This window comes from Schistocerca americana, chromosome 7 (assembly GCF_021461395.2).
Source record: "Schistocerca americana isolate TAMUIC-IGC-003095 chromosome 7, iqSchAmer2.1, whole genome shotgun sequence".
Lineage (NCBI taxonomy): Eukaryota > Metazoa > Arthropoda > Insecta > Orthoptera > Acrididae > Schistocerca > Schistocerca americana.
This window is the reverse complement of record NC_060125.1, coordinates 594,332,259-594,356,850: the sequence shown is the minus strand read 5'-3', so window position 1 is coordinate 594,356,850 and position 24,592 is coordinate 594,332,259. Positions and strand designations below refer to the sequence as shown.

General features: G+C 42.7%; 1 protein-coding gene across 1 annotated transcript in view; it reads right to left on the bottom strand.

Moving 5' to 3' along the window:
* The window catches only part of LOC124622641 (myotubularin-related protein 6), a 442,887-nt gene that overhangs the window by 377,753 nt on the left and 40,542 nt on the right, over positions 1-24,592 (bottom strand). The gene's annotated exons all lie outside the window — the stretch shown is intronic.

Genomic DNA, 24,592 nt, shown 5'->3' with positions numbered 1-24,592 from the left:
TGCTCCTTTTGGAATCGATATGGCTTCCTCAGACATTTAAACTGAACTACTGGATGGAGCAGTATTCTGCACACCTTTCAGCACAAGATTTAAGGAAGTTCGATCCAAATTCAGTGCTTATTCTTGAGAGTAAGCTAATATTGTTAACAAGAAATGACAGTAAGATTATATATATATATATATATATACATAATGTCAACGTCGAAATACCCAGATTCGTGAACAGGGGGTCGACAAGAGGTTCGTGAACTTACACCACTTACTGCCCGAACCGCCCGTTTCTGAGCCAAAAATATCCTTTTAGAATGGGAGTTACCCCAAAAAATAATACCATACGACATAAGCGAACGGAAATAGGCAAAGTAGACTAATTTTCGCGTCGAACGATCACTTACTTCAGATACCTTCGAATAATAGAAATGGCAGCATTAAGTCTTTCAAGAAGATCCTGAACGTGGGCTTTCCACCTGAGCACCTAGAAATCTGAACTGTTCAGTTTCACTAATCATATGCCCATTCTGTGGAATTAAAACGTCAAGTTTTGTTGATTTGTGTATTAGAAACTGTAAAAACTGCGTCATACTGTGATTCAGCGTTAGTTTATTTTCTACAAGCCATGAAATTAAGTCATGAACTACACTATTTGAAACTGAGCCAATGCTGCACACAAGATCCTTTACTACGAAGCTAGTGTCATCAACAAACAGAAATATTTTAGAGTTACCCGTAATACTAGAGGGCATATCAGACCCCAAATCACAGCCATTCTCAACGTTGTGAACAATGTCCTTTTACTGTCTGTTGCTAAAGTAAGAGGGGAAACATTTGTGAGCTGCTCCCCGTATTCCATAATGGTCCAACCTCTGGAACAATATTTTGTGATCAACACACTCAAATCCCTCAGTTAAATAAAAAAAACATGCCTAGCGTTCTAAACCTTTTGTTTAACCGATATAGTACCTCACAAAGAAAAGAGACTACAACATTTTCAGTTGTTAAGCAACTTCTAAAGCTGTACTGTACATTTTATAGCAAATCGTGTGATATAAAATGATCAATTATCCTTACATATACAGCCTTTTCAATGACTTTAGCAAACGCTGGTGGCATAGAAATAGGTCTAAAATTGTCTACATTATCCCTTTCTTCCTTTTTATAAAGCGGCTTTACTACTGAGTACTTTAATCTTTCATGAAACTGACCATTCAGAAAGCAAAAATTACAGATGTGGCCAAATACTGGGCTAACGTGTGCAAAACAGTACTTTAATATTCTGCTAGACACTCCATCATAACCATGAGAGTCCTTAGTCTTCAGTGATTTAATTATTGACTCAATCTCCCCTTGTCTGTATCATAGAGGAGTATTTCAGTCCTCAATCTCGGAAAGGCATTTACCAAGAAAGTTATATGATTCCTTGCAGAAACTAAATTTTTATTTAATTCACCAGCAATGCTCAGAAAATGATTGTTGAATACTGTACATATATCTGATTTATCAGTAACAGAAATATTTTTACTACGAACTGACTTTATATTGCCAACCTTGTGCTGCTGACCAGTCACTTCCTTCACAACTGACCATATGGTGTTGATTTTATCCTGTGAATTAACCATTCTATTTTCATTCCTAATAACATTTTTAAGCACCTTACAATACTGTTTGTAATGGGTTATTGCAGCTTGATTGTGACTACTAACAGTTTGATGTACTTTCCGCTTTGTTTACATGATATCCTTATCCCACTAGCCGTACGTAAAGCATGCCAGTGGCAAGACGCAGTCAATACCTTCACTGCGCGATAACAACGGTGAAGTCACTGATGATAGTGCCACTAAAGCAGAGTTATTAAACACGTTTTTCCGAGACTCCTTCACCAAAGACGACTAAGTAAATATTCCTGAATTCCAATCAAGAACAACTACCAAGATGAGAAACACAGAAGTAAATATTCTAGGTGTAGCAACGCAGATTAAATCACTTAATAAAGGCAAGGCCTCCGGTCCAGATTTTATACCAGTTTGGTTCCTTTTAGAGTAGTCTAATACAATAGCTCCATATTTAGCAGTTATATAAAACCGCTCGCTCACAGAAAGTTCGGTACCCAAAGACTGGAAAATTGCTCATGTCACACCAATACCCAAACAGGGAAGTAGGAGTAATACGTTGAATTACAGGCCCATATCATAACGTCTATTTGCAGTAGGGTTTTGGAACATATACCGTATTCGAATATTATGAAGTACCTCAAAGAAAACGGTTTATTGACACGCAGTCAGCACGGATTCAGAAAATATCGTTCTTGCGAAAAACAACTAGCTCTTAACACTCATGAAGTAATGAGTGCTATCGACAGGGGATGTCAAACTGATTCCCCATTTTTAAATTTCCAGAAAGCTTTCGACACCGTTCCTCGCAAGCGTCTTCTAACAAACTGCGTGCCTATGGAATATTGTCTCAGTTGTGCGACTGGATTCGTGATTTCGTGTCAGAAAGGTCACAGTTTGTAGTCAAAGATGGAAAGTCATCGAGTAAAACGTAAGTAATATCCGGCCTTCCCCAAGGAAGTGTTATAGGCCGTCTGTTGATCCTAATCTATATGAACGACATAGGAAACAATCAATAAGAGTAGCTGTTTGGATTGTTTGCAGATGATGCTGTCATTTACCGTCTTGTGAAGTCATCAGATGACAAAAACGAATCGCAAAATGATTTAGATAAGATATCTGTATGGTGCTAAAAGTGGCAATTGACTCTGAATAAAGAAAAGTGTGACGTTATTCACATGAGTACTAAAAGAAATCCGCTAAATTTCGATTACGCGATAACTCACTCAAATCTTAAGGCTGTAAATTCAACTAAATGCTTAGAGATTACAGTTACAAATAACCTAAACTGGAACGATCACATAGATAATGGTGTGAGTGGAGCAAATCAGAGACTGCGATTCACTGGCAGAATACTTAGAAGGTGCAACAGATCTACTAAAGAGACTGCTTACACCACGTATGTCCGCCCTATACTGGAGTACTGCTGTGCGGTGTGGGATCCGCACCAGGTGGGACTGACGGAGGACATCGAAAAAGTATAAAGAAGGGCAGTTCGTTTTGTATTATCGCGTTAAGTAGGGGAGTTAGTGCCACACACATGATACGTGAATTTGAGTGGCAATCATTAAAACAAAGGCGTTTTTCATTGCGACGGGATCTTCCCATAAAATTTCAATCACCAGTTTCCTCCTCCGATTGCGGAAACATTCTGTTGGCACCCACCTACACAGGGAGAAATGATTATCACGATAAAATAAGAGAAATCAGGGTTCGGACAGAAAAATTTAAGTGCTCGTTTTTCCCGCGCGCCGTTCGAGAGTGGAACGGTAGAGCGAGAGCTTGACGCTGGTCCATTGAATCCTCTGCCAGGCACTTTATTGTGAACAGCAGAGTAATCGCATAGATGTAGAAATAATGGTATGTACAAGTTGCCCACATACTGCAAGGCGTCTTTTAAGTGGGAATGTTCGGGCGCTAGTTTCAAGACATGCTATTGCCGACATACCTATGATAATTCTCCTTAAAAAGTTACGTACAAGTAAAAAATATCAAGCCTTTTCGCAGTTCTGTTTTATCTTAACACATTTGAGACGGCGCCCGAGTGTGTCGTGCACTAGCATAGTCAGTGCCCGATTAAGACTCGGGCGCCGACTCGAAATGATTAACATTATGACAAAACGAATCATTCACAAGCTCACCTTCATCGTTACTTGAAAACTCTGCAACCTTATGCTTCTCCACATGTCTAGTGATATCACTGTCACTGGAATCGTCCTCAGAATCATAAATACATTCATTCACAGTCACTCGGATCTCCATTCTAAAATGAACATTTGAATAATCATCGTCAAAAACCTCCGAAAGTATTTCATATTCTTTCATTTCCATCCGTGGTCTGAACAGGGCAACCTTTAAAAGCAGGAAGAACTTCGAGACGAAAACAGTAACTATTTGAAATATCAAATAACAATCAAAATGCTGAATAAGCAGAAAGTACCTGAAGGCAATCAAGTTTGATACATTGACTACTGGTGTAAACACCTAAGCAGGCGAAATATATCACAGTAGATGGCATCTAGTCAGCGTGTAGAAAACATGTGTCATCTCGAGATCCATCAGTAACGGAGGACGCGCGAAACACTAGCAAATTCGGGATCCATACGCAATGTGTTAAACTGCGTGTTCTCCAAAAAATAACTAGTCGGGTGAGAAAGGGCACAGATCGGAAGGACAATAATCTCTAATAGTATGTACTAAATATCCCATGTTAAAGGCATCTATAACTCGCTTGAAACAAAAAAAGTTCTTACTACTGGGAGTCTATTTTATACCCTTACTTCTGTTGCCGTCAGTTATTTAGCTTGCCAAATAGCGAAACTCGCGCTACTACCTCCCGCAACATCACTTGACTTAAAAATCGACTACGCTTATTATCTTTCTTTTACTTTTTTGATATCGTTCTTAGAGCCTATTTTCACTCGTGCTACCCTACCCTACTTGGAAACAATGGTTTTCTAGAAACTAGGCGTACTTTCCATAAAGCGGATGTCAACAAGAAAGTAAACACTTGCCATTAAAGCCTGTTTGTGTAAATACCCAGCCCGTTCAACTTCTATTAGAGGCCCTCTGCCGTCTCTGACTGAATTACAATGTTACCGGTTTTTTTTACACTTCTTCTCCATGAATAGTAGTTCCTTCACCAAGTTTGCCTCGGTTTCCCTCACAGGTTGCTCCATGTACGAGATGGTGTGTTAGAGCGAAATGCTGTTGGTATCCCTGCACACACCTGTGTATAGCGTGTAACTGCCGTAAGTTTCGTTGTTGTATGTTAGTTATTATTTAGTGCTGAGTTGAGTAGAGCGTTATGTCGCGCAGTTTGCGAATTTCGAGTGGCTGAGTTAGAGGAGCAACGCGTTCGCATTAAATTTTGCGTCAAACTCAAGAAAAACCTTTACAGAGACAGGGAGCCTACGGTTAAGAGTGGTTAAGCCGTACTTGGTGTTACGAATGGTTCACACTGTTTAAAAATGGCCGGACAGAAGTTAAAGATGACCCTCGTACAGGACGCCCTTCGGCGTCTATCAACGTCGCTCATGTCAGGCACGTCAACGAAACTGTGCGTGCTAAACGAAGACTGACTGTCCGAGAGATTGCAGAAGAATTTAGCATTTCAGTTGGATCGTGTCTTGAAATCGTGACACAGCATCTTGGAATGCATTGTGTTGCCGCCAAGTTCGTCCAACGGCTCAAGAGTCAAGACCAAAAAGACCTTCGCCTCGCAATCTGTGAAGGGCTTTTGGATAGCGCAAATGAGAAAAAGACGTTCCTAAAGAGAATCATAACTGGTGGTGAGAAGTGGGTCTACGGTTATGATGTTTAGACCAAGGTTCAATTTTCACCACACGTCGGGAAAGGTTCTCCAAGACCAAGAAAAGCTCGTCAGGTCAGGTGAAATTTCAAAGCCATGCTGATAGTTTTCTTTGACTTCCGTCATTATGAATCCCTGCCACAGGGACAAACTGTTAATCGATGCTACTAACGGGACGTGCTGCGACGCCTGCGAGAAAATGGGAGAAGGAAACGGCCTGAAATGTGGAGAGACAATTCTTGGCTCTTGCATCACGATAACGCAGCCGCACATTCATCCCTGCTGGCGCGTGACTATTCCACAAAAAACGAAATCACTATGCTGCCTCCTCCTCCGTTCTCTCCAGATCTGGCCCCTGAAGAATTTTTTTAATTCTCAAAGTTGAAAACCCCATTGAAAGGACGAAGATTTGCAACAATGGACGAGATAGAAGAAAATTCGCAGACGGCGTTTCGCGCGATCCAGCAATAGGCGTACCAACACAGCTTCTGGAAGAGGAAACGGCGTTTGGGGGCGGTGTATAAATTGCGGAGGTGAGTATTTCGAAGCAGTCCATGCACAATAAGTAAAAGGTAAGTGTAAAAAAAAAATTGTGGACAAAGTTCCGGAATTTTTTGAACAGACCTCATATAGGCTGCCTAACATGGGGGTCAACCCTGTATCACCCCCTTTTCGACCACTGCTTCCGTTTTCATGTCCTTGGACTCTCAATAAATGCAGTCTGGTTTCTGTACAAGTTATAAATAATGTTTCGCTCCTACGTGTTATTCGTGCTACCTCCGATTTTTTACTGAGTGTATTCGAGCCAGCATGGTCGAAAGCTTTCTCTAAATCTACAAATTCTGAGAACTTAGGTTTGCCCCTCTTCAGTTTATTTTCTGACAAGTCGTAAGGACACTATTGACTCGCATGTTCTTACATTTCTCCGGAACCCAAACTGCTTTTCCTGGAATATGGCTTCTAACAGTGTTCCCAAACTTCTGTAAATAATTCGTGTCACTATCTAGCAGCCATGTCTTACTAAGGTACGGTTGCATTCACCCCTGTCATGGATATTTCGTTTGAATCATATTTTTGCATACCACTTAAGTAGGTTATCACGCACAGTTCAAAATACGAGGTGCGACAATAAAGTAATGAGACTGATGTGAAAAAAAAGTTGCTTACCGTTTTAGCCAAATTTAGTGTTGTCTCCTTCAAAGTAGTTCCCTTTCGATTGAACACACTTTTTCCATCGCTTCTGCCACTGATTGTAACATTTCTGGAACTCATCTTCTGTAATATCCTCCAAGACCCACGTCACAGCTTTGTGGACATCTTGTGTTGTTTGAAAATGGCGTCCCTTGACTGCCATTTTGACTCTCGGAAATAGAAAAAAGTCGCATGGAGCGATATTTGGTGAATAAGGTGACTGTGGTAGTACTGAAATTTGTTTTGAGGTTAAAAATTGCTTTACTGACAGAGCAGTATGGGATGGGGCATTATCGTGATGCAAGATCTTCATTATTATTAGACGAACCGTTTCTTGATGGATGTTCACTTCTTCTGCAATCATTTTCACGGATAATCTTCGATCAGATCATACGAGTTCACGCACATTGGCCAAGTTGACATCTGTCCGTGAGGTCCACTGCGGTCTTCATCTTCAACATTCGCTCTGCCTTCACTAAACATTTTACGACAATGAAAAACTTGAGCTCTTGACATAACCTCCTCTCCAAAAGCCTTCTGAAGCTTACCGTAAGTTGTCGTCACGTTTTCACCTAATTAACGCAAAAATAAATGGCATACCATTGCGCAATATTATGCGGTTACATTTCCGTGACGAGAGACACAAACACGTGTTAACTTATTACAGCACAACTCACGACTGAGCAGTTGCATCGATGTGCTGCTTGGACTAGAAGCAGCTTATAGACCAAGGTCAAAGATATTGTGCCTACGCAAGCCTTCAGGGTTGCCACATCTTACAAAGAAAATCAGTCTCATAACTTTATTGTCGCACCTCGTACAGTGGGCGTTGTTGATAAAATAACGACTTACAGTAGCAGGTTACATACTTGACAGGCTTATGATCTACATCAGCCCCACTCCCTTTCCCCCCAGGGAACCACTGGGAACTAATGAAGGTCATCAAGGGAAACTACCCCCACAAGCAATAGGCAAGTGGACTTCCTATATTCAAGGCCATGACATAACCTGATACTGGTCACGAAATACAGAAATGCTGGGGAAACCTCTCCCCATCTCTCTCATCCAATGGGAGCATAATAAAATTGTGGGAAACGCTATGAACCAATGAGGATTAACCACCATCCCCCTCCTCCTCCTGCTGCTGCACCTGCTCCTCCTCCTCATGCCCCCTTATAAAAGAATAAAAGTGGGACACTTGAGTGGGAGGGATTCATCCTGGATCAGAGCAGCATGAGGAGGAGAAGATCATGGCGTGCGTCCTTGTTAGTAACAAATTACATTAAGTCCTATCACTTGAGTTCTATTTCCTAATAACAAGCAAATGTGGAAATACTCTTTTCATTCTTCCATAATTTTATTTATCCGTATCTCCCAAATATTTGCATATTTTCCCGGTTTTACGTATTTCCCCAACAGTTTCCGTATTTTTCCACAGTTATACTCTTTTATAACTGGGGCATTCAGGAGGTGGGCAGTAAAGGGGGAGGTTGGATGGACTCTATTTATCATTGCTAAGCCACGACTTCACTACTAGTGTGTGTAGTGTCATAGTGTGTGTGTTATAAAAGAACACGTTGGTAGCAATAACAACGTCACAGAATGTTCTATAAGCATTACCGAGCTCCAACCAAAGACCTCTATGTATAAGAAATAGCACACTGCGATACATAAACCCCTGATAATCACCACTACATTACTGGATTTTGTGATCCCAAAGCATAATTGTAATGCTTCCAAACAAACATACTGTGTATGTAGCACAGAGTTACAAAACATACGCTCCTAGAGAGATGCCAGTATCCGAAATAATTCTCAAAGCAGCCTGTGTGGTAGGCCACCCTTCGAACTCCGATGTGTTGGGTATAACCACGAACACGGAGCAATGGCTGATGAAGTTGTATGATTGTAGGTCTAATCCTCTCCAATCTGATGGCTGAAAAAAAAAGTCACGTTGCTGACAGTTTGAGCGCCAAGCACTGCCCTCACCTACCCTTTCCCTCTGGACCAACGATAAACGAGATCTCCCTCCACCCTAAGCATCACACTACTAAAACTTGCACTTATATGTGGGTATTCCCATTTTCAGCCAGACTGTACTCCCAGGTGGAATGAAGACACATAATTAATATTACGATGTTGTTGTTGTCTTCAGTCCTGAGACTGGTTTGATGCAGTTTTCCATGCTACTCTATCCTGTGCAAGCAGCTTCATCTCCCAGTACTTACTGCAACCTACATCCGTCTGAATCTGCTTAGTGTATTCATCTCTTGGTCTCCCTCTACGATTTTTACCCTCCACGCTGCCCTCCAATACTAAACTGGTGATCTCTTGATGCCTCAGAACTTGTCCTACCAACCGGTCCCTTCTTCTTGTCGAGTTGTGTCACAAACTCCTCTTCTCCCCAATTCTATTCAATACTTCCTCATTAGTTATGTGATCTACCCATCTAATCTTCAGCATTCTTCTGTAGCACCACATTTCGAAAGCTTCTATTCTCTTCTTGCCTAAACTATTTATCGTCCACGTTTCACTTCCATACAAATACTTTCAGAAATGACCTCCTGACACTTAAATCAATACTCGATGTTAACAAATTTCTCTTCTTCAGAAACGCTTTGCTTGCCATTGCCAGTCTACATTTTATATCCTCTCTACTTCGACCATCATCAGTTATTTTGCTTCCCAAATAGCAAAACTCCTTTACTACTTTAAGCGTCTCATTTCCGAATCTAATTCCCTCAGCATCACCCAACTTAATTTGACTACATTCCATTAACCTCGTTTTGCTTTTGTTGATGTTCATCTTATACCCTCCTTTCAAGACACTGTCCATTCCGTTCAACTGCTCTTCCAAGTCCTTTGCTGTCTCTTGACAGAATTACAATATCATCGGCGAACCTCAAAGTTTTTATTTCTTCTCCATGGATTTTAATACCTACTCCGAACTTTTCTTTTGTTTCCTTTACTGCTTGCTCAATATACAGACTTAATAGCATCGGGGAGAGGCTACAACCCTGTCTCACTCCCTTCCCAACCACTGATTCCCTTTCATGTCCCTCGACTCTTATAACTGCCATCTGGTGTCTGTACATATTGTAAATAGCCTTTCGCTCCCTGTATTTTATCCCTGCCACCTTCAGAATTTGAAAGAGAGTATTCCAGTCAACATTGTCAAAAGCTTTCTCTAAGCCTACAAATGCTAGAAATGTAGGTTTGCCTTTCCTTAATCTATTTTCTAAGATAAGTCGTAGGGTCAGTATTGCCTCACGTGTTCCAACATTTCTGCGGAATCCAAACTGATCTTTGCCGAGGTCGGCTTCTACCAGTTTTTCCATTCGTCTGTAAAGAATACGCGTTAGTATTTTGCAGCTGTGACTTATTAAACTGATAATTCGGTAATTTTCACATCTGTCAACACCTGCTTTCTTTGGTATTGGAAATATTACGATATCTAAACAAAATAATGCCTACAATACTTTTAGCATATGCAACTTTGCTATGAGTATCGTATATTAGCTACCGGAAAAGCCCAGTATGGCCAGTGCTGTTAATATAATTTTGGTTGATCCATTGAACTCCAAGACACACGCTGGACAGATAGCACACTGTTGTATTTAAAAAAGTTATTGCTACAAAAAACGTATCTGCGCATTAATAATGGGTGACACCACACATATCTGTATGATTTTAATAGCGGAAAGCCAGTGCTTTGCTACAACACAATGCTTATACAATTAAATACAGCAGATTTTTTTGTTTGTGGCGTTGTTGTACGACTAGTAAATAGATGAGGAAATTAACCAAAGTGTATACGTCCTCACCACATACAAATGAGACTGAGCAATGACCACAGTGCAGAAAAAAAACTATTTTCACACACAAAAACAAAAAGTCATAGGCTCACAGAGGTGACAATATCTCTATTGCTACACTATAAAATTAAAGTTTATAGAGTTGCAGAGTTCGCGCATCGTCTGCCAACTAACGAATTCCCTAAAGACTCAGTTACAATTAACCCACCACTATCTGGATTTCTAATTTCGAAGAACAAACGCCCAATTAATACTGGATAAAAAACGGGCTGCACATACCTGAAAACAGCAGAATCACCACCATATTTATGACGAGAAGATGCCTGACTGATTTACGAGAGAAGGTACATACAAAAACAATGGCAAATAAAAATTTACGTTCTTATATAATGAATGGCGATGCGCATTTCAAACAAAAATTGCACAGAGTACCAAGCATTATGTTGTACATAATAGTCTCAAGTTTTACTATTTTAGCTTTAATATTTTTGGAGAATATATGTTTAAGTACAAGAATGTATTATCCCGTACGTCTCTCCTTAAACATGTTATCTCTAAACCAATTACCCAGCAGAGTTCTATAAGAGGAAAAGATCACATGCAAGGCTTACGGTATTTTTCTAAACGAGATGTCACATTTATCACCTTAGAAGAGAACGATAAAACGATTTAGTAACAGCCATTCTACAGACTTTTCCTTAGAAGCATCAGGCTCTGGACTTGACTGTGATATTAGCTGACTAGTGCTTCATCATCAATGACAGTCATGGAAGCGATGCTGTCGGAGCTCTTTAACATAAGTGAACCAGGGGAGAAGTGGAATCGTCGTAAAATGTTAACGTCCAACAGTTTACACCTGTTGATATCAATGTGACGAATTATTGCTCTGAAATAATACATTTTTATAACTAAGACTGTATGGGAAAATCCATCAGCTTACAGTAGTATTCAACGAAATACATGAGTCGTGTAACAGTTTTCTTTTTTTCATTCGTACTGCGTCCCCTGGCTGCTTCGCGCTCTCGCCAGTGCTACAGTGGTGACCTTATCAAGCACAGACTTCTTGCGATAAGAGACACCGTTCCCAGTGTTTGTGTGGGCAGTCCTCAGCTACCGTTTCTTTTACTGTCACCGAAAGGCCACAAGAACACTGCTACCGTGGGGGGAGCGGAGAAGGAGCTATTTCTTGGCCGTTCGCTCGCCTGACACACAGATCGGGGATTCATTCCGCCCATCTATCAACGCATGAAAGGATGGTTTCCCACAGTTATACAGAGCTGGTGAGATGATTCTTCCCTGGGACCAGCGGGAGGGGTGCTGAGCAGACGAGGTCTCGTCACCACTGGCAATTGTTTAGCTGCAGACTCGAAGTACTGACATCAGCGCCTGCGGCTTCACTTGGTCCACTGCTGCAAAAGCACGCCGACAAAGGCGTGCAGCGTCTCCTTACAAATATGGTGACGATCGTACTGTTATTGAATAGGTGCAGATAGTTTTTTTCTAGCAGCCATTTTGTGTGCGCGCGCGCGTGTGTGTGTGTGTGTGTGTGTGTGTGTGTGTGTGTGTGTGTGTGTGAGTGCGCGCGCGCGCGGCTGGTTCGCAATTTGGAATCCACATGACGGTAGGTTAATTGTAACCGAGTTTTTGGGGAACAAGACGATACAAGGACTCTGCAGCTCTCTAAGCTCGCTTTTTATAGTACAGCGAGAGATATATTGTGATCTCTGTGAGTCTATTACTTTGTTTGTAGAAAAAAAAACAACATTTTTGCTGCACTGTGGCCATTGCTCAGTCTCGTCTGTTTGTGGTGAGGACGTATACACTATGGATTAATTTCAGCATCTGTTTACTAGTTTTATAGCATTGCCACAGACTAAGAGTATTGCAGGGTGGAAGGTTAGTAGCAATGCACTGGCTTTCTACTATTAAAACCATACATATATATCACTCATTATTACTGCACATATAAGTTTTTTTGCAGCAATAATTTTTTAAGTACAGCTGTATGGCGCCCAGCTTCGGAATTCTATGGATCAGTCGGAATTACATTACTAGGATTTTACTGTAGTTAATATATGAGACTTATAGTATTGTTGCATTCGCTAATAATAATGTAGGGGTTATTTAATTCAGATATCCTAATTACAACTGTGTGTTTTCATTCCACTTAGTAATGCAGTCTCGTTGAAAAAGGGGAACACCTACGCATAAGTGCACGTTTTATTAGCACGTTTTTTGGGGCATGAATGGTTTTTTCCTTCCATTGGTCTAGAAGGAAAGTGGGGGGGGGGGGGGGGGGCAGTGCTTGGTGCTTAAACTGTTAGCAACGTGACTTGTTTCAGCCATCAGGTTGGAGATGGTTACACCTATAATCATGCAACTCTCTCAGCCGCTGCTGGCTCATGTTCTGGCTATACACCAAACGCCGGAGTTCAAAGGGTGGGCTACCTAGTAGGCTTCTTTGAGGGCTATTTCGGATGCTGCTAATCTCTCTATGTGTGGAGATTTTGTAACTCTGTGCTACACACACAGTAGGTTTGATTGGAAGCATCTGAATTTTGATATGACGCTAAACAGTCTAGTAATGTAGTGGTCATTTAGGAGGGGTTTACATATCGTGGTGTGGTATTTCTTATACATACAATACCTTTGGTTGAAGATCGTTTATGCTTAAAGAATTTGCTGTGACGTTGTAACCGCCGCCAACGTGGTCGTTTGTAACACATTCACTATGACACCACCCACACTAGTAGTGAAGTGTGGCTTAGCAATAATCAGGTCCATGCAACCTCCCCCTATGCTGTCCAGCTCCAGAGTGCCCCAGTTACGAAAGAGCAAAATTGTTAGGAAATACAGAAAAACACGAAAATAGTTGGAAAATACACAACATTGGGGAAAATACGAAAAAATTGGGGAAGATAAGGATAAATATACAAAATTGAGAAAGAATGAGAGTGCTTACATACCTGCATGGGTGTGGTTTCTGATGGTACCTCGACTGACGAAAATAATCAATTGATTTTAACAAATAACTTATAAAAGATAAGGAGCAGGAGGAGGGATGCTTGATCCTGATTTGCCCATTGGGTTTCCTGCAATTTCCTTATGCTCTGATTGGGTGAGAGAGATAGGGAGGGGTTTCTCGCCATTTTTGTATCATGTGACCAATATCGATTTATGTTGTGGTCTTGAACATAGGCTGCGTGTGTGTGTGTGTGTGTGTGTGTGTGTGTGTTTGTTTTCCCGTGGGTGACCTTGATCAATTCCCAGTGGGCCCCCACGGTGGAGGGGGGGGGGGGGGGGGGGGGGAATCGGGGTAGGTTTGAATACAAGTTTGTCAAGTGTGTAACCTGACACCAGAAGTCCTTATTTTATCAGCAATGCCTACTACAGTTTGAACTCTCCTTGATAAACTACTCAGATAAGGGGAAAGAAAATGGCGGAAAATGCCCTAGTTGTAACTTCCACTTCTAAATTTTTCCTTAACTCTACAGGAGTTTTCATTCCTGCTTTATAGGAGCTGAAGATGCAATATTCATTCTGCGAACTTCTGGCACAGTCAGAAATGTGTGGGACTCGTTTCGTTTATCTCGTCTGTAGTCGAATTTTTTCGGAATACGGGCCGTCTTTTTATGTCTACACGCGCCTTTGATCAGTCGACATTCTATTCACGTACGCGTCCTCTGACGAAGAGCCGCTTTTTATTTCTGTCAAGTAAGTTAAATCGGATTCATTTCAGAGTTCCCCATTTGAGAACACTGTCTGCAGCGATTTTCTGCTGCTGCGCAGGTGCTCCATATTTTTCTATTTACTTTCCCTCGTTTCATTCTGGAGCTGTCGACGTACAAATTTTGCTTATTTCATCGGTGTCACTTGTAGCGGCAGTGGTCGATGATCTCAAGTGTTTAATGTCATCCGGGTACTGATTTTCAGAGCATCGCGTTTTTACCCGTGCGCCTGAGATCTGTATTAAAAAGCCCTTCGACTCTATATAACTGCTATTTAGTTTTTGTGAAAGTAGCAGATAACCTTTGTTCTCTGAGTTTTATCACACACACATTCGGACCTTCACTGTGTGTGTTCCATTTAATAGTGTCCAAAGCTTGTTTTAAATCTAGAATGTTGTTAATAAGGCCGGCCGGGGTGGCCGAGCGGTTCTAGGCGCTACAGTCTGGAACGGCGCGACCGCTACGGTCGGAGGTTCGAATCTTGCCTCGGGCATGGGTGTTGTGTGCTGTCCTTAGGTTAGTTAGGTTTAAGTAGTTCTAAGTTCTAGGGGACTGATGACCTCAGAAGTTAAATCCCATAGTGCTCAGAGCCATTTGTACCATTTTTTGTTGTTGTTGTTAATAAGGGTTTATATCTCTTTAATCAACCTTCTAAGGTAAGTCGTACGGTTAATACCTCGCGTGACCCCACAGTTCTTCGGACACCACTCTGATCTTTCACAAAGCTGGCTTCTACCAGTTATGCCATTCTCCTGCGGATAGTTACCAATACTGTATTTACACTTGTACCTAGGAGAACAATGTCTTTTTACTTTACCCTTAATTATTGATGAAGCGATTAGTAACACACACTAGCTTTAGTCAGTGGTAGCAGTAGTCGTCGAGTATTTGAAATCTGAAACAGTAATAATAATTAAATAAAAACGTAATCCAGAGTGCTCTCTTTATCAAATACTAAAACATGACCACCCCATCTCCTGCGACACAATGACGCTTTTCTGTAGTTACTACTACGATCGTTTTGTGTATTACAAGCGGATCTGCATCGACATTGAATTATATCAATGAGATCAGCCGGGGACAGAAATAAAACACGCCGTATCCATGAGGCTTGTTAGTTTTCCAAGAAGCCGCCACAACACAATCGAGACGTCTCTTGCTTCTCCTTCGACGAATGCCATCGCTGGAAGTGTGGCATGAAGCGATCAACTTATTTTATCAAACTTTGCCTTTCCGTCTTTATGATGTTGGCTGCAGGCCGATAACACCAAAATTAACTGTAAGGGCAAATTATTACACAACGAAACATAAGATCAGAGTTCGAAGAGAGAATCAGCAGACCAGTCTCTCATGCACTCGCACAACGTCCCAGCTCCTATTTTTCGTTTTTGAGAGCAGCAGGGTAGTATCTCATCAGTTTATACTCTGATCGATAGTTTTATCCTTCCTGGACTGAGGCAAGAAGGAACATAATGGGCCAAAATGATGGTCTGATTTTGAACATCGAGGGGATCGGGCCCACACCACCTTAGAGGCGAGTATTTGCGCCATAACATTTTGCGTCTGTCCACGCGCACGCGCTACTATAAGTAAGTCAGCAATAAAGCTTTGTGTTGTGAATTTACTTCTAACGTCTGTGCGAGAAGCATCAGACGATGTGAACATACAATAATCTTTACTACAGAACGTAACTGTTTAAGATATATACAAAATAATGTGAAGGCTTGGAAACGTTCAGGAGACAGTACACGAGTTCAACCACGAGAGCAGCGAAACATCGGCTGCATCAGCGGATCGATGCGCTGTGCGCTCATACTGTAGTAAGCCCGATAAACAGATCTGCAGGCAGAGTAGGAAGAATACGCAACGGCCCGGCGACCCTCTCCGCGCTGACTCCTACGGGCCGTCACAGTTGTTCGTTCTTTTCGAAATGTTTCCCAACGAATGAGTATTTCATCAAGACCGTTTTCAGCTCGAGATTTCAATCTCAGGCTAGCAGAGCACGCCCTTTCCAGAATGTCAGGATTCATCATCGAAATTAAAGAAAATATTAAAGTCGGTAGAACTAGATAGTTTCGTGACTCGAACCACCTAGCGATCCTACAGTACACAGAGTATAAATACGTTCAGAATACCGAGGTTTCTACGTAAACAAGCGCTGACCTTTCAGCATAGTTATACTCATCGTTTCCATAATGTACTCAGCACCACATCGTATTCAGTACGACCTCCGAGTCAGAGAAACAGGGTCACAGAACATTTCGATACATATCCGGAACATACCACAAAAAGAAACAACTGGTTTGAACATCGCAGTGCTTCATTACGCATGGTCTTATTGCAGGTGGTATGCCATGACTTCCTTTGACTTTTGAACTGACGAAGTGTTATGTATCCGAGGAGACTATAGTGCAGCTTATGTTCGTAAGCAGTCGCCAAATTATGGATCGTATCTTAACAGGTAAGAATATGGTGACCGACTTTTTGATACTTCTGTTTCAAATCGTTAATCTTCGTTATAAAACGCTTGCGAACTTAATCCCACATGGTACTGAAATATGTCACACAATTCGAATATCCTCACCACGGAATGGATGAATCAATTACTGTTAAGGACACAGGAAAGCGACAGACAGATCAGAAACAGAAACATGCGAGATTACAAGTGATTACGACAAGAGATACCACTCGCCCGCCCCCCCTCCCCCTCTCTCATCCTCAAAAATCGAACATTCTAGTTAGGCAGGTAAAGCGGCATTGCTTTTATCAGCAAGATCTGGGACGCAGACAAAGAAAAGGTAGCAGAAGAGCTGCACGGAGGTGTCAAAGCGCTAAGAGTCAACAGTTGCCCATTGAATGCCAGCACTGTTCCATGTTTTCTTTTTCGTCGTCACATCTTATCGAAAGTAACTCGACACATTAATGGACATTAACATGGGGTTTGTTCACCCTTCGCCTTTGCGACGTCTTGAACTCTGCTCGGTACAGTTTCAATGAGGTGTTTCAATTGTCTGTGGAGGAATGGCAGCCTATTCTTCCTCGAGAACCGAAAGTGAAGGTATAAGATGCTGGACACCTGGGTCAATGTTCTAACTCATCCCAATAGTGTTCTGTTGGATTCAGGTCGGGACTACGGACAGGCTAATCCATTTTCGGACTGTTAGTGTCCACAAACCATTGCGTCATAGATGCCGCTTTGTGACAGGGTGCACTGTCATGCTGATACAATCAATCACAGTCTCCAAATTGTTCCTCTACTGTGCGAAATATGCAATGTTGCAAAATGTGTTCATATCCTTCCGCATTTAGAGTTTCCTTGAGCGCAGTAAGAGAACGACACACACACTAAACTCGAGAAGTAGCCCTCGTGCCAACACCACTTCCTCCGTGTGTCACTATTCGCACTACACATAGTGACAGGTAACGTTCTCCAGACCTTCGCCGAACCCGAACCCTTTCACTGGATTGCCAGACGATATAACGTGATCAATCACTACAAATCACTCATTACTGGTCACCAACTGCCCAGTGACGCCCCTCTTTACACCACCTGAGGCGTCGCATTGGCCATAGGAGCGTGTGGCTTATAAGGAGCTGTTCGACCACTATACCCCATTGTTCTTAACTTCCTACGCACAGTCACTGTGCGAGTTGGACTGCTGGCAGGAGGAGTCTGGAACTCAGGAGCATTTCCTTATGCTCATTTCATGCGATTTCTTACAACCACATTCAGCAATACTCGATGGTTCCTGTCCGTCTGTACAAGATTTCCGCCTGGTCTTGGTTTAGCTGAGGTTGATCCTTCGCGTTTCAACTTCACAATTACATCACCAACAATCGACTTGGGCAGCTTCAGACGGGTGTAAATGTCCCTCATGAGTATGTTACTCAGGTGACACTCAATGGCTGGTGCACGTTCCACGACACAGAGCTCTCCTGCCCGACTCATACTGCTCTATTACTGCTTCTCTATCGACAACACATTTTATACTGGCGGGTACGAGGTCATCGGTCCCATCGGATTAGGGAACTATGGGGAAGTAAGTTGGCCGTGGCCTTTCAAAGGAATCATCCCGGTATTTGCCTGAAGTGATTTTGGGAAATCACAGAAAATCTTAATCAGGACGGCCGGACGCGGCTTTGAACAACCGTCCTCCCGAATACGAGTCCCGTGTGCTAACCACTACACCATCTCGCTCGGTACATAGAAGTGTCGGGACACTTTTGATCAGGTAATGTACACTAGGCTTTCTGCAAAGCCAAATAATGCATTGAAGATCAGTAAAGCGAGAATAAGGGTCCGAATTTTTAAATTCCAGATTTTCATTCATACAGTTACCCAACTGCACCATTAATCCACCCTGAAGTCTCGAGTATTTGCGATATCGTCTGTACCATAAATGATCGTTTTTAAAATGCGCTTCCAAATAATATGAATCACTGAGAACGTGGCATATCGAAGAGGTCATGCAGACATGCAATTCCAAGAGTGGTGGTGCATGGAGACTAACAAGATAGAATATTAGGTGTGACGTCTCGTGACAACGAGGTCGTTAGGAACATGAACTCGCACTGTATGAGGAATTCCGATGGAGCCCTTTTCAACATGAGCCATAGCGTAATTGCCTTCTAGCGACTTAGTCTTCTCGAAAGCGAATACAGCGCCTTGATATTGTGTCATCACGATGCATGAAACCTACCGCTAGTTTTGTTCAGAATTAGAGCGCTCGTGTGCCTGACGTGACTAAGTCGACGGTTTTATTATTATAGAGCAGCAACTGCGCGTCGCAACAACATTGCGATAAACTACTAAGTAACAGCTCTTCTCCCATCAAGTTTACAAAAATCAGAGACCGCATTACGGCGGAACTGTCTCCACATCTGTGCTTTCACCTACATAAATATACAGAAGTCATGAGGTACCTCCTAATATCGTGGCGGACCTCCTTTTGCCCGGCATAGCGCATCAACTCGACCTGGCAAGGACTCAGCAAGTCGCTGGATGTCCACCGCGGAAATGTTAAGCCATGCTGCCTCTAGAGCTGCACATAATTGCGGAAGTGCTGCCAGTGCTGGATTTTATGCACGAACTGACCTCTCGGTATGTCCCACAAATGTTCTATGGGATTCGTGTCGGGCGATCTGGGTGGCCAAATGATTCGCTCGAATTGTCTACAATGTTCTTCAAACCAATCGGAAACAACTGTGGTGCACTGTCATCAATAAAAATTTCCATCTTTGTCTGGGAAGATGAAGCCCGTGAATGGCTGCAAATGGTCTCCAAGTAGCTGAACATAATCATTTCCAGTGAATGACAGGTTCAGTTGGACCAGAAGACCCAGTCCAGAGGACCCGTCTATTCCATGAAAATACAGCCCGTGTCATTACGAAGCCACCACGAGGCCTTGTTGATAACTTGGGTCCATGACACCATGGGGTCGTATGCGCCACACTCGAACGCTACCATCAGTTGTTACCATCTGAAATCGGGACTCACGTGACGCGGCCACAGTTTTCTGGTCGTCTAGGGTCCAACCGATATGGTCGCGACCCCAGGAGGGCGCTGCATGCGATCTCGCCCTGTTTGCGAAGGCACTGGCGTCGGTCGTCTGATGCGATAGACCATTATCGCGAAATTTCGACGCGCTGTCCAAACGGATACGTTCGTTGTACATACCGCATTGATTTCTGCGGTTCTTTCATGCAGTGTTGCTTGTCTATTAGCACTAAAAACTCTACGCAACACTCTTGACACTGTGGATCTCGGGATGTCGAATTCCCTGACGATTTTCTAAGTGGAATGTCCTATGCGTCAAGCTCCAACTACCGTTCCGCACTTAAAGGTCTGTTAATGCCCGTTGTGCGGTCCTAATCACGTTGGAAACCGTTTCACATGAATCACCTGAGTACAAGTGACAGCTCCGCCAATGCCATGCCCTTTTATACGTGGTCTACGCGACACTACCGCCGTCTGTATATGTGCATATCTCAATCCCATGACTTTTGTCACCTCAGTGTAATGCATTCCATAGGACGTGGTACATCATGTGGAGAATGATACTGGGGAAGCGTACCAATTTCCCCTCACCAACTTGATTCATATTAATAGGATCTGTTGGGCAGGACTACGACTGCAACGTATGTCATCAGAAAGACGCATCTCTCACAATTTATCGCGACAGTGCAGTTTGAAAATGTTATGAAAATTTATATATTTTGTCTGGTCGCTAGCACTCAAAACGTCCGCCGCCGACTGTGTTACGTGGTTAGTTTCAGGAGCGCGAGGTTCATGGATCGAATATCCCTGCCTCCACTTTTTTGTCTTCCCACTCAATTATTATGACTAAGCAACTATCATTACTGAGTGATGCTTCTACTAATTTCATTACCTCTATCCTGAATAAAGCAGAACAAATTTTCATAATGAGACTGAAAACAATGTGTATATATAAGAACCTTCAATAAAATCAGTATAGTAATTTTATTTATATTATTTTATCTGCATATGTGGCAAGTATAATGTATAACCTACGGAGCAGGATCACAGTAACATGGGAAACAATAATTATTGCGTCGTTGCAGAAAGCTGATTCTTTGCATGTTCATGGTTTTTTCAGTGTGTCCATAGCAAAACAAACTTGGGGTACATTCCTAACCTACGAAGCATTATCACAGTAACATGGGAAACAATAATTATTGCGTCATTGCAGATAGCTGATTCTTTGCATGTTCATGGTTTTTTCAGTGTGTCTATTGCAAAACAAACTTGGGGTACATTCGTAACCGGATCTCGGTCATCACACAATTTCGCGGCGTACCACATTTTGTATGAGCTGTTAGAAATGAAATTAAATAAAAAAAATGAGTACCGGAAACGAGATTTGATCCACAGACCTCGCGTTTATGAAACTAAGCGCCTTCTCGCTTGGCTGCGGAATCCTTGGTTAAAAAGGTCGCGCACGATACGGTGTCCGATGTGCAGTGACTAGTTTACGTCGAAAGCGCTGGGCGAGTTCATTCGTTTGCTCACAAGGGGAGGCCGACAAGTGTTTGCCGCCTTTCGGCTGGTCGGCGATGACAGAATCGACGCGCACACCCTGCTACCTTTCTCAAACGATTTTACAGGAACCTTCAATTTTGCTTTGCTTGCAGCGTTGTATGTCTGGTTCATTATGATGTGCCCATCATTTCGTTAATGGTCATAGTTACTGTGATATTTTTGTGGAAGTGAGACACTGCGCGAAATTCGAAGATGTTTGCAATGAAAAATGATTTTGCGTTTAGTACATATTACATAATATGTTGTTGCGTCTGAAATTCAGCTAACATATTGAATTTTTCTTTAGACTGGGAAGGAGGTGTCTGTCTCTCACCAATCTCGAGAAAATTGATCTGACGTAACGCACTCATTTGCAATCGCACCGCGCCTGCGATAAAGCCTGAATGAAATATCCCACAACATTCCTCATATTTCATAAACGGTTTCAGATTTTGGCAAATGATAGCACACAGATGACAGTATTTTGCCGTATGGCTACTATGCAAAACTTCATTATCCACTATGTTATTCCTCTAAATTACAGACTTTTCCGATGAAGAAACGCAATTTTTAAGAGCCTTCGATAGCTGGTGAAACAAGAAATGCTATGGGTTTTGGAACAACGTAAGTCATTACACGTTTTCTTTTACCCAGGATGTGCTTTTTCATAAGATGCTGACCTTACTTTTTCTCAGTTCCTCACTTAATAAACCACTGTTTCAGAATTCTCTCGCAATTGCGTCTGCACAACATGTGTGTAAACTCCACTGGGTTTTGGCAAAAGACTCAAATTTTAACATGGCAACAAGAGAAATGTGTAGGTTTTACTCGAAATTCACCACTCACGACTATTCTGTGAAAGTTACATATGGTTAACGAACCGGGCGAAAATACATGGCTGAATTTTTGGTGGAATTGTTTTTAGATACTAAATAAAGAGGAGGAGGACAGATCTTTTTGAATGGTCAGCATGGAAGTGTGGATGTGAAGGGGCCCCGCTTTTCAAAAAATTCAAATTGCTCTGAGCACTATGGGACTCAACTGCTGAGGTCATTAGTCCCCTAGAACTTAGAACTAGTTAAACCTAACTAACCTAAGGACATCACAAACATCCATGCCCGAGGCAGGATTCGAACCTGCGACCGTAGCGGCCTTGCGGTTCCAGACTGCAGCGCCTTTAACCGCACGGCCACTTCGGCCGGCCGGGCCCCGCTTTTATTTACAACAAATATTACTGCAGGCTTTAGTTTCCGACGGCACCTCGCCTCCAGCGCTCCGCATTTCCCCTACAGCGCCTGGCGACAGCCCCCATCAGTACCGCTCCCCTCACGCGTACCCTGTCGTCAGCTCATCTGCCGGCCACGGTAGTCTGCGTGCACTAAACACTAAACTAGCGACCAGAAGTAGTATGTAGGCACACGTAAAATGTTCAAACTAGATTTTCTCGAAAGATTGATAGTTGTGTCTTGCTATTTACGTTTGTTGAAGTACTAGTCGTGCCCTACACACTTTCAATACAAATCAAACCTGTGAGGGGAAATTCGTACGGTCCCTTTGTCACACAACCGCTATTATTTTTCACTTTGCTGTTGTATTAGCGGATTAAGGTACAGTAACACAAGGTAACTTCAGAAAGTACGTTACCTTTTATTACAGCTGGCCAAGTGACTTTTACTGAATGGTGCACTACGCAGTTATCCAGAAACATGACACTACATTTCAATACAGATACCAAGCCGCTGTGAACAATAGTCAGAATGTTTTACTAATCGTCCAGTTCTTGATGACAAATATTCGCTACCTGTTCACGGAGCCATTCGATATGTGCTGTGTGAACGTCCTCAATCATCGGAAAATCTCTTTCCCCAGATGACGTTTTCGCAGGTTCGAATCCTGCCTCGGGCATGGATGTGAGTGACGTCCTTAGGTTAGTTAGGTTTAAGTAGTTCTAAGTTCTAGGAGACTGATGACCACAGAAGTTAAGTCCCATAGTGCACAGAGCCGTTTGAAACATTTCAACCAGATGACGTTTGAGTTTGCCGAAAAGATGTAAATAGTGTGGTGCAAGATGTGGACTGTCTGGGGGATCAGCACAACCCACACTTTATAGAACAACATTATGAAAAGGAAAGTTGCCACTCACCATATAGCAGAGATCCTGAGTCGCAGATAGGCACAACAAAAAGACTCTCAAAAATAAAGCTTTCGGCCTGTAAGGCCCGCGTCAAAAATAGACGACAGGCACATACACACACGCGACTGCAGTCTCAGGCAACTATAGTCACTTTATACAGGGTGTTACAAAAAGGTACGGCCAAACTTTTAGGAAACATTCCTCACACACAAATAAAGAAAAGATGTTATGTGCTCATGTGTGCGCAAACGATTAATTTCCATGTTAGAGCTCATTTTAGTTTCGTCAGTATGTACTGTACATCCTCGATTCAGCGCCAGTTGGCCCAGTTGAAGGAAGGCAATGTTGACTTCGGTGCTTGTGTTGACATGCGACTCATTGCTCTACAGTACTAGCATCAAGCACATCAGTACGTAGCATCAACAGGTTAGTGTTCATCACGAACGTGGTTTTGCAGTCAGTGCAATGTTTACAAATGCGGAGTTGGCAGACGCTCATTTGATGTATGGATTAGCACGGGGCAATAGCCGTGGCGCGGTACGTTTGTATCGAGACAGATTTCCAGAACGAAGGTGTCCCGACCGGAAGACGTTCGAAGCAACTGATCGGCGTCTTAGGGAGCACGGGACATTCCAGTCTATGACTCGCGGCTGGGGAAGACCTAGAACGACGAGGACACCTGCAATGGGCGAGGCAATTCTTCGTGCAGTTGACGATAACCCTAATGTCAGCGTCAGAGAAGCTGTACAAGGTAACGTTGACCACGTCACTGTATGGAGAGTGCTACGGGAGAACCAGTTGTTTCCGTACCATGTACAGCGTGTGCAGGCACTATCAGCAGCTGATTGGCCTCCACGGGTACACTTCTGCGAATGGTTCATCCGACAATGTGTCAATCCTCATTTCAGTGCAAATGTTCTCTTTACGGATGAGGCTTCATTCCAACGTGATCAAATTGTAAATTTTCACAATCAACATGTGTGGGCTGACGAGAATCCGCACGCAATTGTGCAATCACATCATCAACACAGATTTTCTGTGAATGTTTGGGCAGGCATTGTTGGTGATGTCTTGATTGGGCCCCATGTTCTTCCACCTACCTTCAATGGAGCACGTTATCATGATTTCAAACGGGATACTCTACCTGTGCTGCTCGAACATGTGCCTTTACAAGTACGACACAACATGTGGTTCATGCACGATGGAGCTCCTGCAGATTTCACTCGAAGCATTCGTACACTTCTCAACAACAGATTCGGTGACCGAT